The 27,886-nt window shown below is 42.1% G+C and overlaps 1 protein-coding gene and 1 pseudogene across 1 annotated transcript in view; both read left to right on the plus strand.

Annotated features, from left to right (window-relative positions):
* Window positions 1-27,886, plus strand: part of RNF150 (ring finger protein 150) — a 273,247-nt gene that overhangs the window by 51,232 nt on the left and 194,129 nt on the right. The window lies entirely within an intron of this gene.
* Window positions 13,322-27,456, plus strand: LOC147355065 (regulator of nonsense transcripts 3B pseudogene; annotated as a pseudogene).

The raw sequence follows: 27,886 nt of genomic DNA on the forward strand, positions 1-27,886 counted from the left end.
CCCCCCCCAGATTCACTGTTGTACCCATTGCTTTAATGTAGAGATCCTTCTCCTGATTTTGAAAAAAACCATACTTAATGTGCTATTTGCAAGCGGCTCAGTGGTAAAGAACCTGCAGTACAGGAGACACGGGTTGATCCATGGGTAGGGAAGATCCTCTGGAGAAGGAAATGGCACCCCACTCCAGTACTCTTGCCTGGGAAATCCCATGGACAGAGGGGCCTGGCAGGCTTACAGTCCATGGGGTCGCCAAGAGTCAGACACGACGGAGCAACTAAACAGCAACGAAAACCTAATATACTACTTATAACCGTTACCTTGTGTCTTGACTTTGCAGACACCAGCCCCCCACCCCCACCCCGCTCCTTGGTTAGGTTCGTTTTTTCCCTTCTGCACTGAGTTAGAAAGGCAGGGAGGAGGAGGATGGGAAGTCAGGATCAGAAGCTGCCAAGCTGAAGCCTGCTTTTGAGAAGCAAACAGCATTCACTTTCTTTGGTATAAACACAGAATTACACGTTGACGGTGAAAGACTAGTGAATGCAGAATGACCATGAAGTTTGAAGAACCCTGGGGCACAAGTGGGACAGTTGACAGTTTTGAAATTAAGCAGAATTCTCCAAAGGGGGTAGAAATCTAAAAGAAAACCCAAAGCTTTTCAATCCCATTGATATTGAGTGGGACCGAATGCAAATATTAGTGGAGAAATCAATTTAAGTGGTTCTTTATACTCACATAAAGATTGCCTGTCTCTAAAGGAACAATCAGTTTTAGAAAACACAATCTATTCTCTAAATTTAGGTACATATTCCCTCTCTCTCTCCCTCCTCCCCCTCACCCTCTTTGTCTCATACAGAGAGAAAGAGAGAATAATTCAATTCTTACTTTGTTCTAAAAAGTTTTGAACCTCACAGACTCCTTTTTTTGCTTATTTTTCTACATTATGCTTTTAGGTGGTTTTTCCAGTAAAATTTGAAAGATAAAAAATCAACTCTTTTAGCAGGGAAGTCTCATGAATCTAAAGTTTCTAAATATGAAACACAAAAAATCCCTCTAGTGCTAAGATCTGGTTGACAAGGCTCTTTTCTTATCTCTGTCCAGTTGAAGCAAAAGCTTTTCAGGTGCTTCCACTGGGGCAGCATAGGTTTCTTTTTGATCTTTTCTGGTGACTCAGATGGTAAAGAATCTGCCTGCAATGTAGGAGACCCGGGTTCAACTCCTGGGTTGGGAAGATCCCCTGGAGAAGGGAATGGTAACCTACTCCAGTATTCTGGAGTAGGGATTCTGCCCAGAGAATCCCATGGACACAGGAGCCTGATGGGCTACAGTCCATGGGGTCACAAAGAGTTGGACACGACCGAGCGGCTAAGCACACACACGCAGGTTTCTTCCTTTTGTCTCACAGTGTTTCCAGATGTCTGTCAATAGACAAAAGAACTGTTCCCTTTTCTGTGATGCCTTTTGTGTAGAGTGAGTTGCTTGGCAGATGAAGTTAAGAAGGGAGCTCAGAGAAGAGACAGAAAGAAAGCAGAGAAAATTTACCCTGCTCAAAATAACAGCTCAGCTAACATCTACACAGCATGTGCTTTAATGACCGATAGAGCTGTTTGTAAAATAGAATTCCCCAGATGCTGACATGCCCTTAGCCTAGACCTGCTTTTCTAGTCGTTGAGTGTTCCAGCTGTTCCAGCAGTAATGGCTCCTTACACTTGACAATGTGTGTATCCTTGGGGCTGATAGTCATGAAGGCCATAGACAGAGCAGCAAGTGATCCAGATAGTTGAGACTTAGGGCTGTGTCGGCAGCACTGTGACTCGGGATGGCCACTTACCCAAGGGTAATATTTTAGAAATCCTGTGGGCTTCCCTGCTGGTTCAGACAGTGAAGAATCTGCCAGCAATGCGGGAGACCTGGATTCGATCCCTGGGTGGGGAAGATCCCCTGAAGGAGGGCATGGCAACTTACTCCAGTATTCTTGCCTGGAGAATCCCCCATGGATAGAGGAGCCTGGCACGCTGCAGTCCATAGGGTCACAAAGAGTCGGACGTGACTGAGCGACTAAGCACACAGCTGTTGCTCAGTGGTTCAGTGTGGTTGTGGTTGTGGTTGTCACCATGGAGGTCTCACAGTCAGATGAACAGATCTCAGTTGGTAATCACACCGCTTATAGGTCGCCTGGGGACTGTTCCACCCGTGGCGGCGCCCCCTGCCCTCTGAGAGGTTCCTGAAGACCTCCTGTGCCAGCCTCCCTGCACCTTCTCCCTGAGTCCACTTCCCCCTTCTGGGCACGCATGGCTTCTGTATCCCTCTCTCCCATCACAATCAGAGTCAGCCTGTCTGGATACCTACATCTAAAGCCCTCCACAGAGCTAAGCCTAGATTGTAACAGCTGACACGTTGTCCCCTTGCCCTTTCCCTCACAAATATAATCCATTTAGAGGAAGAAACCTGGGAAAAAAAGACACACCCACAATTTCAGATAAGTAGTTGCTATTTCATAGAATATAACATTTCTTGGGAGACGTTGTGAAAAGGAGACATACTTGAAATGAGTAAAGAATATCAAGTGAAGCTAATTAAGAAATTAGGAAGCGTGTTTTAAGTAGTCACACTGACACATTTTGACAATGAGAAAGGAAAACTTAAATGGATAGTAGCAGCTGGTCCTGGATGGGGTGGAGATAGGAAAGTAGTCGGAATTCAGATAGGTGATTTCAGATTTGATGATGAATTTGAGGTTTTGCTTTATATTTGTCTCTTGCAGCAGAAGCTAAATAGTAATAACATGGGTCTAGAATGTTAGCAGTAGGGGAAGAGGGGAAAGAGAGATTTCAGAGATTACTGAAAGAAGAGGCAGGAAGACTTCATGACGGAGTATGGAGAGATTTAATGTGCTGCTCTAGGTTAATCTCCCTGTTGCAGCCAACTGATCTGGCTTCACTGGGAAGGGGTGTTTTCCAAAGGAGAAGTACTTTTTCTTCCTTCCTCCCTCCCTTCCTTCCTTTTTTTATGGTGAGGTCCCCTGGAAGAGAGCATGGCAACCCCCTCCAGTATTCTTGCCTGGATAATACCATTGGACAGAGTAGCCTGGTGGGCTATAGTCCATGGAGGTGCATAGAGTTGGTCATGACTGAAGTAATTTACCACATGTCTTTTAAAATTAGGAATATTTTTTCCAGTATGCTGGCTCTCTGAAAGGAGTGACTGTCTTATAATTTTAAACAATCATGAGACCTGACCATGCTTTATGATAGTAAAAGATAGACGGGATTCTGGGATGTTTCTCCCTGACTTGAGGCTACGTATTGTGCATGGTAAAAAAAAAAAAAAAAAAAAGATAGTATCCATTTATCCCAATAGAAATAGTCATTAAGAATTTTGGCATTTAGAGTGTCTAAAAATGGTTAAGAGCAGACTTGGTGAATTATCTGAGCAGTCTGATAAATGGTCAGTGCACAAAATCTAGAGTCAAAAGCTGCCATGGGCTCTAATCTGTTCAAATGAGATGCGTGCACCAGTGTCAGTTTTCAGACAATTCCCGGATCTTTGCTTCATTTTGGAAGATGTGGCCAATATCCCAGAGAAGCCAGAAGATTCTCGCCAGGTAGGCTGGAGTGTAATTGCTTCTGAGGGTAAGTGTGAGGCCAGGGAGAGAAAGGGAGACGCAGGGGTGGCAAGGGGAGAGAGCGCTGAAAGCCCAGCTGAGAGCTCTCCTCACAGGTGAGCGCTGCCCTAAGTATCGAGTCTATGACACCCAGGAGGCCTGAGACGCGGGACAGAGAAGTTAACAAAGCATATTTTATATGGGTGAAATTGACAAAAGAGGCCCTGCTAATTGGGCGATTATTTTTACTCTGGGGCTTCCCAATGGCTCAGTGGTAAAGAACCTGCCTGCCAGTGCAGGAGACACGGGTTTAATCCCTGGGCTGGGAAGATCCCATGGAGACAGGAATGGCTACTCACTCCAGTGTTCTTGCTTGGAGAATTCCATGGATGGAACCTGGCAAGCTCCAGTTCATGGGGCTGCAAGAGAGTCAGGCATAACTTAGCAACTAACAACAACAACATGCTTCATGGACCTTATTTCATATAGTCGTCACATCAGTGCTATGAACTCAGTACTACATTTATTGCCATTTAAGAGGAAACTGAATATCCAGGAGGTTAGTAATTTGCCCAAAATCTCACAGACTTAAGGGTCCAGAGCCTACAGTTCTGAATGCTACCATACAGCAGCAGGATGCTAGCTAAATGCTAGGCATTAAATCTGTTTACAGCAGTCCTATTAGGAGGCATTAGCCTCATTTACTGGAGAAGGCAATGGCAACCCACTCCAGTACTCTTGCCTGGAAAATCCCATGGACAGAGGAGCCTGGTAGGCTGCAGTCCATGGGGTCGCTAAGAGTTGGACATGACTGAGCGACTTCACTTTCACTTTTCACTTTCATGCACTGGAGAAGGAAATGGCAACCCACTCCAGTGTTCTTGCCTGGAGAATCCCAGGGATAGGGGAGCCTGGAGGGTTGCCATCTATGGGGTTGCACAGAGTCAGACACGACTGAAGCAACATAGCAGCTTAGCAGCCTCATTTACAGATGAGGAAACTGAGGCTCAGAGGACGTGAATATAGTACATGGTAGAGTTAAATTTATTTTAATTGAAGGATAATTACTCTACAATATTGTGTTGGTTTCTGCCAAGCATCATATGAAACAGCCATAGGTATACCTATGTCCCATCCCTCTTGAACCTGCCTCCCACCCCATCCCACCCCTCTAAGTTGTTCAGTTCAGTCAGTTCAGTCGCTCAGTCCGTGTCCGACTCTTTGCGACCCCATGAATCGCAGCACGCCAGGCCTCCCTGTCCATCACCAACTCCTGGAGTTCACCCAAACCCATGTCCATCAAGTTGGTGATGCCATCCAGCCATCTCATCCTCTGCTGTCCCCTTTTCCTCCTGCCCCCAATCCCTCCCAGCATCAGAGTCTTTTCCAGTGAGTCAACTCTTGGCATCAGGTGGCCAAAGTATTGGAGTTTCAGCTTCAGCATCAGTCCTTCCAATGAACACTCAGGACTGATCTCCTTTAGGATGGACTGGTTGGATCTCCTTGCAGTCCAAGGGACTCTCAAGAGTCTTCTCCAGCACCACAGTTCAAAAGCATCAATTCTTTGGCGCTCAGCTTTCTTCACAGTCCCAACTCTCACATCCATATGTGACCACTGGAAAAACCACAGCCTTGACTAGACGGACCTTTGTTGGCAAAGTAATATCTTTGCTTTTGAATATGCTATCTAGGTTGGTCATAACTTTCCTTCCAAGGAGTAAGCGTCTTTTAATTTCATGGCTGCAGTCACCATCTGCAGTGATTTTGGAGCCCAAAAAAATTAAGTCTGACACTGTTTCCACTGTTTCCCCATCTATTTCCCATGAAGTGATGGGACCAGATGGCATGATCTTCGTTTTCTGAATGTTGAGCTTTAAGCCAACTTTTTCACTTTCCTCTTTCACTTTCATCAAGAGGCTTTTTAGTTCCTTTTCACTTTCTGCCATAAGGGTGGTGTCATCTGCATATCTGAGGTTATTGATATTTCTCCTGGCAATCTTGATTCCAGCTTGTGCTTCTTCCAGCCCAGCGTTTCTCATGATGTACTCTGCATAAAAGTTAAATAAGCAGGGTGACAATATACAGCCTTGACATACTCCTTTTCCTATTTGGAACCAGTCTGTTGTTCCATGTCCAGTTCTAACTGTTGCTTCCTGACCTGCATAGAGGTTTCTCAAGAGGCAGATCAAGTGGTCTGGTATTCCCATCTCTTTCAAAAATTTCCACAGTTTATTGTGATCCACACAGTCAAAGGCTTTGGCATAGTCAATAAAGTAGAAATAGATGTTTTTCTGGAACTCTCTTGCTTTTTCCACAACCCAGCAGATGTTGGCAATTTGATCTCTGGTTCCTCTGCCTTTTCTAAATCCAGCTTGAACAGCTGGAATTTCATGGTTCATGTATTGTGGAAGCCTGGATTGGATAAATAATTTTGAGCATTACTTTACTAGCGTGTGAGATGAGTGCAATTGTGAGGTAGTTTGAGCATTCTTTGGCATTGCCTTTCTTTGGGATTGGAATGAAAACTGATCTTTTCCAGTCCTGTGGCCACTGCTGAGTTTTCCAAATTGGCTGGCATATTGAGTGCAGCACTTTCACAGCATCATCTTTCAGGATTTGAAAGAGCTCAACTGGAATTCCATCACTTCCACTAGCTTTGTTCATAGTGATGCTTTCTAAGGCCCACTTGACTTCACATTCCAGGATGTCTGGCTGTAGGTGAGTGATCACACCATCGTGATTATCTAGGTCGTGAAGATCTTTTTTGTAGGTTGTTTTTTTCTAGGTTGTTACAGAGCCCCAATTTGAGTTCCCTGAGTCATACAGAAAATTCCCATGGGCTATCTGTTTTCCATATGGTCATGTGTATGTTTCTGTGTTACTCTCTCCCTGGATCCCACCCTCTCCGTCCTCCCCGACACCACATTCTTAAGTCTGTTCTCTCTGTCTGTGTCTCCACTGTTGCCCTGCACATGGGTTCATCACTGTGTCTTCCTAGATTCCTATACATGGGTATAATTTAAGGTCATATCTGCCTGACCTGCCAAATCATTCTCATTGCACTACTATATGTGATGTTCACCAGATGTTGCCCTGATAACAACAATAGCTGCTTATACTTCTGTAGAACTTACTCTGTGCCAAGCACTGTTCTAAGTATTTGATATTTTATAACTCTTCTTTTGGTGGGGGGGGAGCAATGATCCTTCCTGATAAGTACTCTTATTGACCATCCCTATTTTTCAAATGAGGAAATTGAAGCCCAGTGAGGTTAGGTAACTTGCCCAAGTTCATAGGACTATTAAGTGGTGGAACTAGAATTTGGGGCCCAGCGGGTAGGGGGTGGGGTGGGGCAGGGGTGGGCGGGGTCTCACTCTAGCAATTGATCACTTATATGCTCCTCAAAGAATGAAAATGAAAAATGGAAGTAAGAAAGGGAAAAGATATCAAAGCAGCCATTTGACTTTCTTAGGGGTTTGTTGGCCTAGTGTTTTTTTTCCAGAATAAAGCAAGGCTTCATTTTAAGATCATTGAAAACAGGATAGGATCTGTTGAATACAAAAGAGCAGACAGCCAATATTTTTAGCCAATAGTTGACCTTTCCAAATAGTCTCCACACTAAGAATGCCTCACGGCAACTAAATACCCTTTATCATGTTTTACAACGAATTAGGCACATCTGTTAACAAATCGTCTCTATTAGAACCTGACAACTGATAAAAATGATGAAACAAGATAACTCTTCATTAAACAGAACAATCTAACCCTGTGCCATCTCCGAGAGTTGTGCAGAGATATTTTGCACTTGAAATGGAAGAGAGTTTCTTAGAAACTTATCTCTCATCTTAAACTGCTTGTAAAATTATAGACATAATCTCCTCTGCTTTTGAAAGCAGGCCTGGTAATAGTGAAATATGGGAGACAGCGAAATCATTCCCCTTGCAAAGCAGTGAAGTTTATAAAATGGAGGCCCTTCCCTCCAAATACACCTTTTCAAACCCCAGAAGACCTCTGAGATTTCAGAGGGGAGAAAATGGATACCTGTTCCCTTTATTCATCGAAGTCCATGTTGGCCGAGGACAGCCCTGTCAGGCCTCAGGGAATTTTCAAGCACAGGATCTGACACTAGCGTTGAGTTTCATTTTGGAGCAGCATAAATTCCCAGAGAACCGATTTATGCCATTTGTGTGGCCTTCTCAGTTTCAGAGCGTGATTACACTTTATAAAAAATTGGAGAGCAGACTGTTGTGCTTCCCCGGGGACACTTAGGTTTCAAGAAGGAAAAAAGAGCTTCTTTTGGCCCTGATGAAAATCTCAGAGATAGATGCAGGCAACAGCTGCTGGGGTTTTGTCTGTTTTGTTTTCAAGCTGCTGCAAGAAAAATCAGTCTCCATCATTTAGATGAGAAGAAACGACTTAGCCTCAGTGGTCAGAGAATCAGGCAGGGCCAGGGTGAGCAGAGTGTCTGCAAACACAGATCCTCCTGACACATGGGGAGAACACCAGCCTGGCCACTCACACTGCACCAGGGAGGGGAAACTTAAGGAAAAGAAGATGAGACTCTTCCCCAGGTTATTAATTAAACAGTGGGGGGATTTAATCTTTGGTCTCTGTTCTTGCTTCCACAGCCAGGAGGCTCTCCCCTCTCTTGATTTTACTTTTGTTTTTTTTGAAATACTTCTTTCCTTTCTTTTTTTTTTTTTGGCCAAGCCACATGGCATGTAGGACCCCAACCAGGGGTCCAACCTGTGCCCTCTGAAGTGGAAACACAGAGTCTTAACACCACCTGGGAAGTCGCATCTTGGTTTCATTTTTAACATTTATTTTAAAATTGCATATAGTAAATAAAATTCACTTATTATTATTATTATTATTTTACAATCCTATTAGTTTTGACCCCTGGCGGCTCAGTGGTAAAGAATCTGCCTGAAATGCAGGAGACATGGGTTTGATCCCTGGGTTGGGAAGATCCCTGGAGAAGGAAATGGCAACCCATTCCAATATTCTTGTCTGGAAAATTCCATGGACGGAGGAGCCTGGCAGACTACAGTCCATGGGGTCACAAAGAGCCAGACACTACTTAGAGACCAAACAACAGCAAATGAGTTTTGACAAGAGTCATGTACCACCACCGAAATCAAGATACGGAAGAGTTCCACCACCTGAAATACTCTGGTGCTGCCACTCCGTTGTCAGATCCTCCCCCCGCCAGCATCCTCTGGCAGCCAGGCCCATCCACATAGTTTTGCCTTTTTACAGGACGCTCTATTAATGGGATCATACGGTCTTTGGCCTTTTATATCTAACTTCTACCGAAAAGATAGCATTTGAGATTTATCCCTGTCATTGTGTGTATCAGTGGGCTTCCCTGGTAGCTCAGCTGGTAAAGAATCCACCTACAGTGCAGGAGACCCTGGTTCGATTCCTGGGTCAAGAAGATCCGCTGGAGAAGGGATGGGCTACCCACTCCAGTATTCTTGGGCTTTCTTGGTGGCTCAGCTGGTAAATGTGGGAGACCTGGGTTCGACCCCTGGATTGGGAAGGTCCCCTGGAGAAGGGAAAGGCTACCCACTCCAGTATTCTGGCCTGGAGAATTCCGTGGACTGTATAGTCCACGGGGTCACAAAGAGCCGGACAGCACTGAGCGACTTTCCCTTTTACTTCGTGTGTATCAGCAGTTGGCTCCTGGGTGGCGTCTTCTCTGCTGATGTGCCATGCTGTGTGTGTTGCTTCACCACTGAGGATCTCTGCATTGGGTGATTATAAACAAGGCTGTATAAACCTTCACGTACAGGCTGTTGTGTGGACCTGTGTTTTCTCTTGAGGCTCTCTTGTTTTGAACTGGCAGAACTCACTGATTTCCATCCCTTTCTTCCCTCCTCTCTCCCAGTGTGGTCAGAAGGAAGGATAACAGGCGCAGCTAAAGAGCACACAGCCCTCAGCCAGGCAGCTTTTCCAACGCCCGAGGCTGCTTGCTGTCTCTCACACTATATTCCTTAGACCTACATCTGGGGCTTCAGAAGGCAAAAGTAGCAATTCCATTGATATCACATGACTGGAGTGGTGGTTGAATTAGCTCTCCTCCTCCAAATGGAGTCATTTTGACCAAGGGAAGAAAGTAACACTTACTACCATGTGACTGTATTAAATATTTAAACATAAGCAAAATTGAAATTGTCAAGAACTTCGTGTAGTGTTTATCATCTGGAATTTTGGAGGGAATGATATTTGTGTCTTATGGGCAGTGTTTTTCCTTTTAATCAGAGACTTGGAAGTAAAGATCTCAAGGGGGCTGTGCGTGCATGTGTGCGTGCAAGTCACTTTAGTCGTGTCCGACTCTTTGTGACCCCATGGACTGTAGGCCATCAGGCTTCTCTGTTCATGGGATTCTCCAGGCAAGAATACTGGAGTGGGTTGCCATGGCCTCCTCCAGGGGATCTTCCTGACCCAGGGATTGAACCTGTGTCTCCTGTGACTCCTCCACTGCAGGCGGGTTCTTTACCACTGCAACGGGAAGCCCCTTAAGAGGGCCGGCCAATGCCAATGTGATGAAAAGTTGATGTGTAAATGAAGTCAGGAACAGAGAGTCAGGGTCCACCCACATGAAGGTGCTAATAAATTTTGCAAGAAGACGAATATGTGAAGAGTGGAAAGACCAGTTTGAAACCTTGACAAAAAAACATATGCTGTGAAGATAAGGAGCCAAACCCCAAGACCGGTTAAGTTGAATCAGATTAGCTTGTGTCTTAGAATCTGTGGCCTCATCTTGTGCTCTAGATAAAGGAAAAGAGAGCATTTATCTTAAGAGAAAAATGCAAAGAAAAACTGAGTTTTTTTTTAAAGCAGTTTTTTTTAAAAGCAGTTTTAATATAGAAATGGGAAGTAGGCCTAACTAAAGACTGCTGCTGCTGCTGCTGCTAAGTCGAGTCAGTCGTGTCCGACTCTGTGCGACCCCATAGATGGCAGCCCACCAGGCTCCCCCGTCCCTGGGATTCTCCAAGCAAGAACACTGGAGTGGGTTGCCAATTCCTTCTCCAATGCATGAAAGGGTAAAGGGAAAGTGAAGTCGCTCAGTCATGTCCGACTCTTAGCGACCCCATGGACTGCAGCCTACCAGGCTCCTCCGTCCATGGGATTTTCCAGGCAAGAGTACTGGAGGGGGTCGCCAGTGCCTTCTCCGAAAGACTGCTAGAGAGAAGAAATGAATTTGGAGCAAATGGCAAACAGCAGAAGGCATTAGAGCTAAGTTTGCAAAATCTAGAAGGACTGGAAATGATTTAACCTATGCATGTCAGCTTATGTTGTGCAAGTTTGTTCTTCTTGTTCTTTAGTCGCTAAGTCCTGTCTGACTTTTTTTCGACTCATGGACTGTAGCCTGCCAGTCTCCTCTGTCCATGGAATCTTCCAGGTAAGAATACTGGAATGAGTTGCCATTTCCTTCTCCAGGGGATCTTCCAGACCCAAGCATTGTCTCCTGCTTTGGCAGGCAGTTGGTTTCTTTACCACTGAGCCACCAGGGAAGCCCTGTGCAATTTTAGAAAACTTCAAAAAAAATCTTTAAAAAGTTGTCCCTATTTGCAATTTTATAAAAAGGCATGTAATCTTTTAATAGATATTATATTCTTACACATTTTTCTGAAAACAACTGAGTGGATAGTTATCATCATTTTTCAGTCAGATCTAGAAAAATGTTTTTTTGAAAGAAAATGTTCTTATGCTAAAGATTTTCCCACCAAATGTTACATAAAGAGAAAAAAAGGAATGGTGGCAGAGTTTTTAAGTACTAGGAATGAAAATATTTTGAAAATCTCAACATAAAATTCTTTAAAGTCCTGTTATAATTACACACAACTCAAATTATATAGAAAAGCAGTAAGTCAAAAGTCATCACAAATATAAAAATTGCTCTGAGGCAAAATGAAGAGATTTTCTGAGTGATCTGTAATATAAAGGAGAAATTCAGGGAAATATAATAAATCTTGAACCTTTTATTAAATTGAGATTAAAGGGTATAATTCCAGTTAGTAAATAGCAATGGATATCAGCTGTACCCTCAAGTTTTTAGCTACTTATTATTGCTTCATTTTGAGAATTACTTCAAGATGGGCTTTCCTTTACTTGGTTGACATTGGTCTGGGCCAGGAGTCAGCAGACTGTGGCCCAGTTTGACAGCCAAATCCAGCCCACAACTCTTCTTTGTATCTAAAGTTCTGTTGGAACACAGTCACACTCATTTGTGTAAGCACTGTTGAGAGCTGCTTTCTCCTTATATTGCAGAGTGACATTGTGGGTAGTCTATGCAACAGATTGTACAGCCCATGTAGCCTAAAATACTTACCTTCTGACTCTCCAAAAGAGTCTGCCCCCGACCCCCTTACCCTGGAGTAAGCCCTGGAACCAAGGCTACCCTTACTTAAGCAGCGTTTGTCCAGATTCCATTTTTAGGACCTAGGTCTTGATTTGCATTCAGAGAGGTTGAATTGCAGTAATAAAACTCATGGCCAGCAGAAGTTCCTGTTTGTTAATTTACAGTCAGAAATTTTGCTGCCAAGAGAAACAAAATACTTAATTTGCTGATTGGTGAATAGTCTCTGTTCACTTCCCTAGTAGCTCAGTTGGTAAAGAATCCGCCTGCAATGGAGGAGACCCCGGTTTGATTCCTGCGTCAGAAAGATCCGCTGGAGAAGGGATGGGCTACCCACTCCAGTATTCTCAGGCTTCCCTTGTGGCTCAGCTGGTAAAGAATCCATCTGCAATGCAGGAGACCTGGCTTCTATCCCTGGGTTGGGAAGATCCCCTGGAGAAGGGAAAGGCTACCCACTCCAGTATTCTGGCCTGGCGAATTCCAGGGACTGTACAGTCCATGGGGTCACAAAGAGTCGGACACAACTGAGCGATTTTCACTTCACTTCACTTCACCGAACAAATGATGTTTGGAAGGTGGTTTGGTGTAAGAGCAGTGCGAGGGGTTAACTAATAGGATAACTCTTTGAGCTAAAGTCTTGGTAGTGGTGGTGGTTTAGTCACTAAGTCCTATCCAACTCTTGCAACCCCATGGAGTGTAGCTCACCCAAGCTCTTCTGTCCGTGGGATTTCCCAGGCAAAAATGCTGGAGTGGGTTGCCATTTCCTTCTCCAGGGGAGCTGAAGTCTTAGTCTCCATCATCTGCTGGCTAGCATTCCTTGCCCTTCCCTGTATTCCAGAGAGCATTCCAGGTTCCCCTGCCAGCGGGTTGGTTGGAAGGTTTGGCAACAGTAAGCGCTGATATAAGCAGGGGCAGAAGAAGCCTGGATATTTCTCTCTCTCACTCATTTTGGGTGGCAGCTCTGGAGTGCTTAGCCCATTTCTTGGTTCCGCTCCACTGGGCAGCCTTACTCGGGTTTTGGGTCCCGCAGGCCAGCCCCAGCCTCTGGGCCTTAGTAACACACTCCTTCTTTTTGCTCCTCCAGTCCCAAGAGGGGTCGAATTTCCTGTGGAGGCTAATCTCTAGGTTGCCTCAAACTCCCCTGTTTGCTTTTCAGCTTTCCCTAGTGAACCAGTTTCCTTTGTTTGACATACTCAGAGTGGTTTCTGTTTTTCAAACATGACCCCGACCCATAGTGGCGTCTAGCCTGCCATCAAGAATAATCCTGGAGTCACCCGTTCACATTCTGATGGTCAGGATTCCCCTTTTTCTGGTTGCTGGGCGCACCTGCCCTCGCTTGTCAACAGCCTGCGGTCATGCCACACAACCAGCTAGGCCAGACTTGTGTGCCAGTCCCTGTGACAGTGATGTGCGTGTGCCAGAAGCCAGCGCTCTGCTTCAAAGGTGTTGCTTAATATCGGCCACTTCCTAGCAGATTGTATTCATTGGGTATTATTTTTAAAACAATATTCTCAGAGTTCAAGATCAGTAATTACATGGTCCCCCTGTGTTGGCTATGCCTCCTTTCACTGCCTTCAAGCTACCAGATTCTTCTGCTTGCTCCAGAATTCCAGGATGGGGACGATCCAGAAATAATTGTCCACTTCCGGATCCTTACCAGCCCTGCTCCCGGGTCTGAGTTGAACAGTCTGTCACGCCTCGCCCAGCCTCTAGTTCTTTCCCAGAACCACCGCCCCCCCCGCACCCGCTCTTAGCCTGGACAACCCTATTCATCCATCGTGTCTTTGCTAAAGCTTCCATTGTACCTGCATCTCTGGTCTTCCCTGGAGCTCAGATTGTAGCTGAGCTACAAGGCCTTCCATGGAAGGAAGGCCTCCTTCCTTGGAGACCTGGCTTGTCAGACAAAACAACAAGAATTACATGGAATTCAAATTTAAAAATTAGACCTTTCTGCTATTTTTCCCCAGGCTTTTTCACTGAGTACCACATGTCAATTGGCTCCTTGGATATGCAGGTGATGTATTTAAAAAACAGAAGCACTGAGTAATAATAATAACGTTGAATCGTATAGTCCTTTCTCTTTCCTCAGTCTTTTTATTCGTGTTATTTTATTCTGCATCCTCCACGATCTGGGAGTGGTGGTGTGGGGAGTGGCGATTACTGCTATGTTATGAAAATTGAGAAGCTAGTGGGAACCTGCTGTATAGCACAAGAGGCTCAGCTCGGTGCTCTGTGATGGCTTAGAGGAGTGAGATGGGGCTGGGGGAGAGGGAGGCTTCAAGAAAGAGGGGATATATGTATACATAGAGCTGATTCACTTTGTAGTACAGCCAGAAAGTAACACAACATTGTAAAGCAATTATACTCCAATAAAAAAAATTAAATTAAAAAATAAAAAGTAAGAAGCTGAGGCACAAGGACCTCAGAGTGCAGGTAAGGGCTGGTCCTCTTGACATTTTACGTTGAAGATGAGGCATGCCTGAGATGTTTGTTTTGCATCGGAGCAGAGGTGAGGAGAGCACAGGCGGTGCTGCCCCATCGGGTTTCAAGAGCGCCCCCTTGTGTTCGTGTCTCTGGGATGGTCACTTCCGCCTTCCATGGCTATTCCCCAGAAGCTGAAAGAGACTGGCTGCAGCCTTGGAGGGGTCGTTTCCCTACGTTTCCAAGGTTGTTTCCACTTCAGTTGCTTCTCCTTCCTCTTCTACTGCGTCCCATGTCCCTAGCTCTGCCACAGCGGCTGTGACTAACATCCCCGCTGAGCAGGCAGCGTGACCAATACCAAACCCTGATTCCTGAGGAATAGCGAATAATGGAACTAGAGTGGACGGTCCTCTGTGATGACTTACCTCTCAAGCTTTGTGGAGGACATTGACAAATATGAAGCCTAAGGGAGAAATTTCCAGTGTAGACTGTGGAGCGATTCAAAACAATGTAAATTCATTGCTTTTAGGTATTGAAACTCTCTGCTTTGGGGCTGTGACTCTTAGAGATGATTCAGCAAAAAGGAGCCAGACTGAATATGATACTGTCCTGCTCGTGGGTCATGGTGATGCGCTGAATAAAAATCGAATAAAAATCAGATTGAGAATTGATGCTAGCTTGGGGCAAGGATGGTAAATGTGTACTTTTAATATGTCTTTTATAATTTACAGTCTTCAAATGTTTGTACAAAATGACTTTATATGCAGTTATGTTTGTGATTGCCCTTTTAATATGCTACTTGGTAGGAGACAGATGTTATATTATTTGATGTTATACAGTTAGACTGTTCCATAAAAGCAAGTTAATACACATAAATCTTAAATCTTCTTTCCTTTTTGTCCCACTGAAAACATGCATGTCTGAACTACAGAATGCTAGAGAAACAAGTGTTAGCATCTCCATCAGTCTGTACTATCTCTGTTAACATACGGCAATATGTCACATCTCTGCAGAGACCCTCAGCCACTATTGAGGTTTCTGATAAGGCAGTTTCTGTTTTCCGAAAGTGGTCAGTGGGTAGGAAAGAATTTCATCCCTTCATAATATAAAGTACATTTATCTGTTCCTCTCAACATATAAAACACTCTACCTGTTGCAACAGTTCTGGTGACACTGGTGCGTGGTTGTAGGTGAAAAGGGTCCTCCGTGCTGAGGCCCTAGACTCTGCTCCAGTGAGTTCATGCTGCAGACCCTGCCCTGCACAGTCTCAGACCCTGTACCTATTGAATCTGAACCTGCAGTTTAACAAGACCCCTAGGTGGTTCAGAGGCACATTGAGACTGAAATAGCCCTCCTCTAGAAGTTGCTTGAAAGTATGGTGGCTCTGACGGTAAAGAATCTGCCTGCAATGCAGGAGACTTGGGTTCGATCCCTAGGTCAGGAAGATTCCCTGCAGAAGCAAATGGCTACCCACTCCAGAATTCTTCCCTAAAGAACTCCATAGACAGAGGAGCCGGACGGGCTATACAGGCCATGAGGTCTCCAAGAGTCAAACACAACTGAGCGACTAACACTTTCACTTTCATTCCCCTTGAAATTGCTTGAAAGCGTGGCAGAATCTCCCATTTGTATTTGATTTTCATCTCCCATAAAGAAGAACAAGTAAGTGTTACCCAGATTCGCAGTGTCAGCTCTGACACTATAGCTTTGGAACTGTACAGATGCAGTTGCTGTCAAGATTTCACTACTGGTGAATGGCCTTTACTCCAAAAGAACAAGGCTCCCATCCTTATCTTTTTCCTTTAAAATGTCTGTATTTCCTAAAAGTGTATAGGTGACTCTGTTTCCCATAAAACTTTTCCTGGGCCTCCCATTAAATGTCCTTTCAAGAGGCATAGCATGCTGTATTTTCATGGAAGAATGTTTTCACACTCAGAAACCCCACGTATTTAGATTGCAACCATATTTTAAATTGATTAAACTCTTAGGTCAGATATTTTCTGCTTTTTCCAGTAAGAAATTTCCTTCTCTCCCCACTTACTTCCTCTCTCACTGTCTTCCTTTATTTTCTTCCTTCCTTTTTCATTTCTTCTTGTTGATACTGCAGAAGTATTTGAGGTCTTCAGCTCTTAAGACAAACTGGAAATGCTACACAATTTTCTTTTTTTTTAATTGAAATATAGTTGACATACAACATAATGTTAGTTTCAGGTCTATACTACATTGTGACTTGATATTTGCATACGTTATGAAATGGCCAGCAAGTCTAGTAACCATCTGCCCCATACAAATTTATTACAATATTATTGACTGTATTCCACCACCCACTTTTCTTATTCCATTTTTTAAAAGACAAAGTTCACCGATAAGAGCTTGGAAATACTAATACTTTTTGGTTTGTTTTGATCTCAGTGCTAAAACTTATCATATAAAAATCTGAGTGATTAAAAGTAAATTTAGCTCATTTAGAAGACTGTATCTTGACTCTCCCTGTAGTAGGAAAGTATCTTATATGTGACTATTTCCAAAGAGATCCTTAATTTTTACCTATATCCCTAGATTAGAATAAAATTCGTTTATTTGACTTTTTCTCTGAGCTTTTAGAGACATTTTCTATCTTAGCATAAAAAGCCTTTATGAGAGATTATCCTCTCTGAACTTGAAAATGGGGATCAAAAGTGAAAGCTTTAACAGATCACCTTCTTGTAATTTATAGTCAAGTCATTTAACAAATAACTATGTGATGATATTGATTGATCCTGAAAACCAATCTAGATCATTAGGATTAAGGAATTTTTTTTTCCTCAACAGCAGGGAGGTAATATGCCCTGAATTTAATCAAACCCTCTCTCTGGTTTTGATCATGTCAAAAGAGGCACTAAATGCTTAGTCTAGAACTTTCTGATTCTTGCATAGAAAAACAATCTTGGTCAGATCGTTTCTACCATAAAAATATACTGAGCCACAGACTTTGGGTGAATCCAGTAAATATGCCAAGTATGTTATGAGAAATGCAGACTGGATTGGCAATATAATATATGCCACTATGTTGTGAGTTTTTTTTTTTTTTTTTAATGTAATTACACACTGGAATCAAGATTGCCAGGAGAAATATCAACAACCTCAGATATGCAGATGATGCCACTCTAATGGCAGCAAGCCTCTTGATGAAGGTGAAAGAGAGTGAAAAAGCTGGCTTAAAACTCAACATTCAGAAAGATCATGGCATTTGGTCCCATCACGTCATGGCAAATGGGATCAGGAAAAAGTGGAAACAAGGACAGATTTTATTTTCTTGGGCTCCCAAATCACTGCAGATGGTGACTGCAGCCATGAAACTAAAAGATGCTTGCCCCTTGGAAGAAAAGCTATTACAAACCTAGATAGCATATTACAAAGCAGAGACATCACTTAGCCGCCCAAGGGCCATGTAATCAAAGCTGTGGTTTTTCCAGTGGTCATGTACAGATGTGAGAATTGGACCGTAAAGAAAGCTGAGCGCTGAAGAATTGATGCTTTCTAATTGTGGTGCTGGAGAAGACTCTTGAGAGTCCCTCGGACTGCAAGGAGATCAAACTAGTCAATCCCAAAGGAAATCAACCCTGAATATTCTTGGAAGGACTTAGACTAAAGTTGAAGCTCCAGTACTTTGGCCACCTGATGTGAAGAGCCAACTCGTTGGAAAAGACCCTGATGCTGGGAAAGACTGAGGGCAAGAGGAGAACGGGGCAGCAAAGGATGAGATGATTAGAGACAGCATCACTGACTCAGTGGACATGAATTTGAGCAAACTCTGGGAGACAGTGAAGGACAAGGAAGCCTGCATGCTGCAGTTCATAGGGTCACAGAGTTGGAAACGACTTAGCAACTGAACGACAACAGAAAATAACCTGTCAACTCATTGCAAGAGCTGGAATAAAGCTGATCTATTTGTGGTACTTCTGATAAGACTGACCTGTTTTCTCTCTGGGGAAAAAAAAAATTGACTTAGAAAGCTAATAGCTTAAGGATGACTTCAAACTTCTACAAAAAGATTGACAACCTCAATCACTCTATTATGTGTTCTTTTACAAATAATAAGCAATTTGTATTCTAACAACAGATTATTTTATCTGTTTTAATTACATGTGAAAACTAAATTAGGCAAGTGATCTATCTGCAAGTAATTAATCTGAAGTTATTTAAAAACATGTACATAATGGTTATTCAGTATTAATAATTCACTATTACGCTAATTTACATTAGTAGCCAACCAAGTAGTCTACATTATTTATGTGTTGTGGCTTTGTATGTCTTTGATGTTTGGGGGAAGGATCTGCTTTGCAAAAATTCGTAAAAGTACTTGGATCGAATTCATATTTCAGAGACTTTTTGTTTTTTTATTTATTAAACTTAAACAGAGTTTATTTAGGGAGGAAACACACTCCATAGACAGTGTGGGCCATCTTGGAAGGCAAGAGAGGCATGAGGGTATGAGGTGGTCGGTTTTTATAGCGGTGGGTGATTTCATTGACTAATGAGTTGGGGAATATTCCAGTTATTAATATTTTGAGGAAGGGGTGGAGATTTCTAGGAATTGGTCCACCGCCTACTTTGTGACCTGTGGTACTGGTGGTATGTCATTTAGCTTGCAGATGTGTACAACATCGCAGTGTGTAAGTATACAACGAGTGTACACTGATGCTCTGGACCTAGTGGAAGAAGACTCATCTACCATCTTGGATCTTGTTGGTTCTAATCACTTTATGTCGTATCCTTGGGCTGTGTCATTCTTTTAAAGGTTATGCCCTGCCGCCTTGCTGTCTCTTCCCCTGCTTTAGAGATTTTGCTTCCATCATTTTATGGGAAGCTGAAAGGTGACAGTCTGCCTTCTATAGCTGCTTCAGGGCTGAGTTGGGCCATCAACCCTGCCTGTCAGGAAGTAAAAATCTACGGACACCTTTTAGTTGCACAGACTGTCATAGCACAATGCTAACTTAAAGTGCTCTAACCCTCTGCCTAGAAAGCTTTGGAACAGTATGCTTCATTTAAAATGTTAAAAAAATTTAATGTGAGTTCTTGATGTAAGTGTTTTAGTATCAAGATGTATTTGTGTCTAAAACATTTTAGAAGTGCAAATTAACTAGAGTATTCCATAAAGTTGGCATCGGTATCATTTTTAGATTAAGCTTCAGTGTCTGAATTGCCCTTGACTCACTTGTTCACAATTTGAGGGTCTCTTTTGATGCCTTCTCCTTGGAAGGGAAGCATTGATATTGCTGCAAAGAATCAACTGACTTGCAGGTTTGAAGACACCCATTTCTGAAATGTATAGTGTAATTTGTAGAGTACTCAAATTACTGGGGAATGGATTGATATTTTTACATACACACTGAACAAATGATAGCCTTTAATAGTTGCACCTTGCTCTAATCTTCCTACATCTAGAGGAGAAGGGTCATAAGGAGAAATAATTTAACAGTAGGAGGAGGAAGTTCATGCTGATTTATTCCTTTCCAAATTGAACACCCTTGGATCCAATGAATCAAATGGCAGTGAGAAGGCTTAGAAGTTAATCACAAGGAAGAGATGGGGAAGATCAGACTACCCATGCAGAGAGAATGCCTGCAATGTGTTATTTCATCACAAACAGCTTCAGGAAAGCAAGCCTTTTCTGAAGTTACTGTGTGAAGATACTGGATTGCAGCCAATGTCAACATTCAGATAGAGATCGATATGCTAGTTATACACCATCTCTATTGGGGAGATCTATTTAAGTTGCATGGCTTTGTGTAGTTAGATGGAGGTCATATGTGTTCAAAGAATTGGAGTTTGATAGACAGTTGGAGTGAATATTGGGGGCAGGGGGAGAAGGGGACGACAGAGGATGAGATGGCTGGATGGCATCGCTGACTCGATGGACGTGAGTCTCAGTGAACTCCGGGAGTTGGTGATGGACAGGGAGGCCTGGCGTGCTGTGATTCATGGGGTCGCAAAGAGTCAGACACGACTGAGCGACTGATCTGATCTGATCTGATCTGGAGTGAATATTGCTCTTATACCCCAGTGGACTTAAGGATATCAAGGTCAGTTTTTCCAGTGTTTGACCTCTTGAAATATTATGAAATTGCTGAGTCTAGTCTTTCTTAAGTGTGAATTATAATGAATTTCTTCTTAGAGCGTATACACCCTTACCCTTGAAAGTTTGCCTTTCATGAGGAGGCATCTCTTTTAAGGAAAAACATTTCTTTATTTGGCTGTTCTGGGTCTTAGTTGTGGCACGTGGGATCTTTGATCCTTGCTGTAGCATGCGGAATCTTTAGTTGTGGAATGTGAAGTCTTTAGTTGCAGCATGTGGGATCTAGTTCTGTGACCGGGGATTGAACCCAGGCCCCTTTGCATTGGGAGCTCAGAGTCTTAAGTTCCTAGGAAGCATCTTTTTTTTTATCTTTCTTCTGTTTCTTTATTTTTTATTATTAATTTTTTTATTGGAGGATAATTGCCTTACAATGTTGTATTGGTTTCTGCCATATGTCAACATGAGTCAGCCATAGGTATATTAATACGTGTGTCCCGTCCCTCTAGAGCATCCCTCCCACCTCCCACCCTGTCTCACCCCTTTAGGTTGTCACAGAGCTCCGGGTTTGAGCTCCCTGTGTCGTGGAGTCATACAGCAAATTCCCACTGGCTATCTGTTTTACAGATGGTAATGTATATGTTTCAGGGCTACTCTCAGTTCGTCCTACTCTCTGCTTCCCCCGCAGTGTCCACTAGTCTCCATTGCCCTTCATCTCCGTTGCTGCCCTGCAAATAGGCTCATCGTACAGTCTTTCTAGACTCCATATCTATGTGTTAATATATGATATTTGTTCTTCTCTTTCTGACTTACTTCACTTTGTATAATAGGCTCTAGGTTCATCCACCTCATTAGAACTGATTCAAATGTGTTCCTTTGTATGGCTGAGTAATATTCCATTGTGTATATGCACCACAACTCCTTTATCCATTTATCTGTTAGTGGACATCTAGGTTGCTTCCATGTGCTAGCTATTGTAAATAGTGCTGCAAAGAACATTGGGGCACATGTGTCTTTTTCAATTATGGTTTCCTTAGGTTATATGCCCAGTAGTGGAATTGTTTGGTCGTATGATAGTTTTATTCCTAGTTTTTTAAGGAATCTCCATATTGTTCTCCATAGAGGCTGCACCGATTTGCATTCCCACCAGCAGTGCAAGAGGGTTCCCTTTTCTTTAGGAGGCATCTCTTAATGGTTACCTAATAGCCACTGGCATAGCAAACTTGAAATATGTTACAAATAGGGAGCGTTTTGTTTTTTTTTTCTATACTCAATTCTAGGAACTATTTGTGTTTCAATATTTTAAAACAGTGTTTTCCTATTTTGAGAGGGGTCAGAAGCATTAAGATATAGATAGTCTCAAGGGATTCCTTTATATCATATATTTCTCTCTGGCATTTTTTTCCCCCTTATCTCTGCCTTTCACATTAGTGTCAAGCCTGTGGCTTCCCCAGCACCGTAGGTCAAAGTAACCCAAGTGCATTCATTCAATGCTGAAACTAGAGAAGCAGGTTGATTTGGAGACATTGAGCCCTGTGATATACGGAGAACTTATTTAAAACTGTCAGGCTATTAAATCTATAGCATATAAAGCCACACCACAGTGTCAAAGCCTCTGCCCTGACTTCGTTTATGTTTGTTAAACCTTTTTCAAAAAAAATCTTATAAGCATTTATCCATATTGATTTAAATATATATATGTATGTGTGTATATATATATATATGTATATATATATATTTCTCCCCCCACCCCGAAGAAGGAAATGGCAGTCCACTCCAGTTTTCTCGCCTGGAAAATCCCATGGATAGAAGACACTGGCAAGCTACAGTTGCAAAGAGGGGTTGCAAAGAGTCAGACACAACTGAACAACTGAACACTTTTTTTTTTTAATTAAAAACAATTTTTTTGGCCATACCATGAGGCATGTGGTATATTAGTTCCCCGACTAGGGATCAACCTGGCACCCCCTGCATTGAAAGTACAAAGTCTTAACCACTGAACCACCAGGGAGGTCCCTCTGCTTTGCCTTTAATTTGGCAAATAATCCTGGAGAGAGACTGTCTACTCCCCACGTTACTACTTTTTGTTTTTGTCTTTTGTGTCTTTGTATTTTTATGTGAATATAATAGAACTGGAACTAATTATTAACTGTAACTAATTGGAGGAAAGCCACATAAAGACAGTCTAGTCATAACCCTTGACCTCACAGTATTCACAACCTGTAGGCCAAAACAGAAACATACATAGCCAGGACTGGTTCATGTTTTCCAAGTCTCCACCTTATAGTAAGCACACCTACTGTGCATTTCCTTATTCGGTGCACAAAGATTCAAATCCCACCTCTGCCACTTACTAGCAATGTGGCCTTGGTTTTCTCAGATATAAAATGAGGGAATTGATAGGTTCTTAACTCATAGGGGTATTGCCAGCTCTAAATTAGTCAAAGTATGCTAAGTGCTTAGACTAGTATCTGACACACAGCAGATGTTCAATATGTATTTTATGATTATTAAGTAGAGCTTACAAAGTAAAAAATAAAATAAAAAGAAATGTTGAAGTTGTTTGGTTTCATTGAGGCCATCTGCTTTTTAACTTTGATGAAATCCATTTATGGAGTCACCAATCAGTTGCTTTGGACTTTCTGTCATGGATTCATTATAGAATGGCTTTTATAGTTCAGTAAGCAAGAGGGGCTAAAGTCAAAGCCGTCAAGTAAAATAAAGCGTGTGACTCTTGGTTACTCAGTTTTTGTCCTTAGCCCACCACCCCAGCCATCACAAACAGATACACATGCACACACACAGGAATGCATACACATTCTAAATTGTGAGGGTGTGGAAGATCTGTGAAGGAAAGAATACGGTATTTATTTTTGTGTTCTTGGAGTCTAGCATAATAACTTGTCCATAGCATATTTTAGGGCTCCCCTGGTGGCTCACACGGTAGAGCGTCTGCCTGCAATGCGGGAGACCTGGGTTGGATCCCTGGGTCGGGAAGATCCTCTGGAGAAGGAAATGGCACGTTTTAAGTAATCAGTTTATTTTTATGCATAAGCCCAGTTTTGGCAGGTCCTTCTTGAAGAACTAAAAACAATGTTAGCTCTAAACCATCACTTTGACCTGTGACTTCTGGAAATACATAAGGTGGCACAGTCTTTCAGGAAAGCAGTTTGCTTATTTTCATTGAGAACTTTAAAAATAATGTATATTATTTACCTTACAAATTTAACTTTTGAGACTCTATCATAAAGAAATAACTTTGCATTATGTACAGACCTGTTTGCCTTCATTTGGGCTTCTCAGGTGGCTCAGCAGTAAAGAATCCACCTGCAATGCAGGAGATGCAGATTCGATCCCTGGATCAGAAAGATCTCTTGGAGAAGGAAATGGCAACCCATTCCAGTATTCTTGCCTGGAAAATTCCATGGACAGAGGAGCCTGGCTGGCTGCAGTCCATGAGGTCACAAAGAGTCAGACGTGACTGAACACATACACACATAGCTGTAAGGACAGAAAGGGAAATGATTAAATAAACTTTGTGTGCATGAGTAGAACTTAAAATCTATGTCCTTTTGGGAGACAGTTCATTCAGTTTTAAAACTGGTTTATATCAATTGAGATAGCATCTACAAAATTCAGAGGCTTTTGTAAGTAAAATACACTATAAATAAGCTAATTTGCTCATGACTCATTTAATACAATGCCTCTATGTATAAATTTGTGAATGAATGTTATTCATATTCTTTACAAATATTTTTAAAACACAAATATAATATTATCTGTAAAAAAAAATACAAAATTGCCTACACAATAGAATCTCAGCTATCTAAAGAATGTGTAGGATTGAGGTTAGCTGGCTGGATGCCATATTGTTGAAAGGTGCTGCTTCTAAGTATGATATTATGGGGGATTTTGCACCCCAGGTGTTTGATATACATGTTTACCATGTGTATATGTGTGTGTGTTTCTTTTATAATACAAAGAAACTTAAAACAATATCAATTTCACATCAAAAACCCAAAAAGAAAACTCATCATCCCATGCATTCAAAACCAATATTTAACTACAGTTTTTCTTACTTCCTTTTTATATCTTACTTTACTTTGGGTATAATATATTCCATTTTCTTTGTTCCCTTTAAAAAAAAAAGCTTGTTTTTCTACTCTAGTATAAAAATAAGTCTCTCAAACCTTCCAAACTTAGGACATCAAAAGATAACTCAGTTACAGGTGATTTCATAAAAGTATTTCGTGTGCTTATAACAGTTCTGCAGCTCATAGTTATCTGATTGAGCCTCTTTTCTTAAATGCTTCGATAAATTTTAAAATCTCTACATACTTTGAGAAGACGTTTTCTTTACTTTTGAAATGTGATTTATTTAATTGAAGTAGAACCTGCTTAATTCAGATCCTGTTGTATGTAGGTGGAATATGCTAGAATAAGCAGAGTAGCTAATGATTCATTTAAAATATGATAAAATACTTTGTGTTATATTTTTATGAATTTTTTATTTCTTGAATTTTTTCACATGTAGTGGCCACTGTGCTGTCTAGGCCAAGTAAGCCTACATTTGCCAGTGTCCCTTTGAAGCTATAGTAAGAATTTATTGACATTTTTCTTTGATTCGCTGTATCAAATTTTTTATGCTCTACTTAATTTTCTAAGACAAGTCAGATTTCCTTTACAGTGGCATTTTCTCACTAATGTGTGTTGTGTTTACTTCTCCCATCTTCTGGAAGAGTCATATTGCATTTTGTTTATTGTGAATCATACTGGGCTAAATTTAAAATACTGCATACCACTGGTCTGATTATTTTAAAGACTTACTTCATTTGCTACCATATAAAATGAGGAAATAGTGAGTTCTTTTTTCTAAGCATCCTTTAGGAGTGTATTTTATTTATCCCCACAGTGTGAGCAGATGGCTCACTAGCTCAAAATATATTTTCTGAAATGGTATAGAAAGAATAATGAAACCTCTGCTGCTGCTGCTGCTAAGTCACTTCAGTCGTGTCCGACTCTGTGCGACCCCATAGACGGCAGCCCACCAGGCTCCCCCGTCCCTGGGATTCTCCAGGCAAGAACACTGGAGTGGGGTGCCATCGCCTTCTCCGAATGAAACCTCTATGAAGTCGTAAAAGATGAACGTCTAGTCCAGCAGATCTCAGTGGGGTCTTATGTGAGTGTCCGTCTATGCTGCAGCAGCGTGGGGGAGGTGATATGAAGCACTTCTGTTTTCCCTTTGGATTTCTTTTATCTTGATATAATTTACGTTAGCACATAAGACAAATTTAAGCCCAAAAGCCACACACTCCTCCTGCTAATATTTTACTCTTCATGTCTGTATTCTTTTCTAGGTTCATCTATTACATATGTGACAGTTATCCATAGTAACTGTAGTAATTATGAACAGTGTTCTATCGTAATCCATAGAAGCTCCTAAGCTAAAATAAATTTTATATAATAGCGATTTATTGCCAGCTTTCTCTGTCATGAAGATAAATGTGTTTTCAATAAAACATAGAATTATTGGATTCTATAACTTAATTATAGAATTTTTCAAAATGATGTATGATATTGGTTTAGGCCGAGCTACCACGGTGAGGAGTGAAGCTGTAGCCATGAAAGAGACAAGGAACATAAGCCTAAGGAGAAGCGAGTAACCCTCTTGACTCGCCCAGGTGGTAATTCAGAGATTACCGCCCACTTTGACCAAGAGCAGCTTCAGGAACATCGTCAGCCTATGCCTGAGCATGACTATTTTGAGTTTTTTTCTAATGATACTGGTCTGTATCCTCATGTGTATGCAAGAGCATACATCAACTTTAAAAACCAAGAGGACATTATTTTGTTCAGGGATAGTTTTGATGGTTATGTATTCCTTGACAATAAAGGTCAGGAATATCCTGGCATCGTAGAATTTGCACCTTTTAAAAAGCTGCAAAAAATAAGACTAAGAAAAAAGATACTAAAGTTGGGACTACCAATGATCCAGAATAAAGAAAATTTTTGGAGAGCTATGCTGCAGATAATGAGAAAATGACATCTACTCCATCTACTAGAGGAAATAGAAGCAAAAAATAGAGAACTAATAGCCAAAAAGACAACTCCACTTTTGAGCTTCCTGAAAAACAAGCAGAAGATGAGAGAAGAAAAGGGAGAAGAAAGGAGACGGTGAGAAATGGAAAGAAAAAGGCAAAGAGAAGAAGAGAGGAGGAAGTGGAAAGAGAAATAAAAACAGAAAGATATAGAAAAGCCAAAGAAGATAGAGTTCCAGAAAGGGACAGATTAAAGGATGAACCAAAGATTAAGCTGCTCAAGAAGCCAGAAAAAGGAAATGAAAAAGAACTGGACAAAAGAGAAAAGCTCAAGAAATCGGACAAAGAATCTGAGTGATGAAAGAGCCAGTGGGCAGAGTTGTACATTGCGCAAGCGTTCTGAGGGTGAATTTAAAGATAGAAAGCCTGAGAGACCTGAAGATGAGGTGGCAGAGAATACAGGGAGAAGGAGCGGGATTACAAACGAGACCAAGAGCGCATCCTGCAGGAGAGAGAGTGGCTGAAGCGGCGGGAAGAAGAGCACCGCAGGCAGAAGGAGCGCGAAGAGAAAGGAAGAAGGAGAAAGAAGCACTTCCGGATAAAGGAAAGAAGCCTGAAAGTACAGAGCCAGTAGGCAGCTCAGAAAAAGACTGAAAAGAGAGAAGTGGTTAAGGGAGCTCACATAAGAAACAAGGAGTGCCCGGCGATGCAGCTTTACCAGCCAGGAGCTCGAAGCCAAAATCGACTCTGTCCCCCGATGACAGCACCAAGTCTGGAGAGTCAGCCATAGGAAAAAAGCAGGAAAGTGGTGTTAGCCATAGAAAAGAAGGAAGCGAGGAGAGATAGTCCAAATGGCCTTAGGTGTCCTGACTGTCTCGGCAGCCGAAGAGCACGAATTAAGCAATCCAGAAGTGCCTTCGGGGCAAAGGAATAGAGAGAGAGGAAGGAGGTCACTGGGCTGGTGGGGTACACTGCCGAGGGGTATGTTTTGCGTCAAAGCAGGAAGCTGATAGCAGGTTCAGATTGGAAGTACGATTTTCATTTTTTATACAGTTTCTACAAATTAAATTTAAAGTGTCAGACAAAGCTGAGGAGGAGAGGACATGCACTGTAGTTTCAGGCAAGAAATGTCACAAGAGGACTTATTTAGGTATGACACGAGAAGAAGATACGAGAACTGGCTTTCAAATCAAAAGGTTTTGTTAATCCTGGATTGAATTTTCTTAAATTTCAGTGGAGCAGAGTCGCTGTGAAGTCTCGTTCGGATCCAGTTATAGTCATTGTTGGTGATAACTGTTGACTTTGTGTAGTTTAGAAGCAAGAAGCATGTAATTGTAATACAAGTACAGTGAAGGATATAACACATTTTCACTTATCCAGAAATTTAAATAGTCATGTCATGTTGA

Source organism: Bos grunniens, chromosome 17 (genome assembly GCF_055505025.1).
Source record: "Bos grunniens cultivar Pamir isolate PY7600 chromosome 17, Bosgru_T2T1.0, whole genome shotgun sequence".
NCBI lineage: Eukaryota > Metazoa > Chordata > Mammalia > Artiodactyla > Bovidae > Bos > Bos grunniens.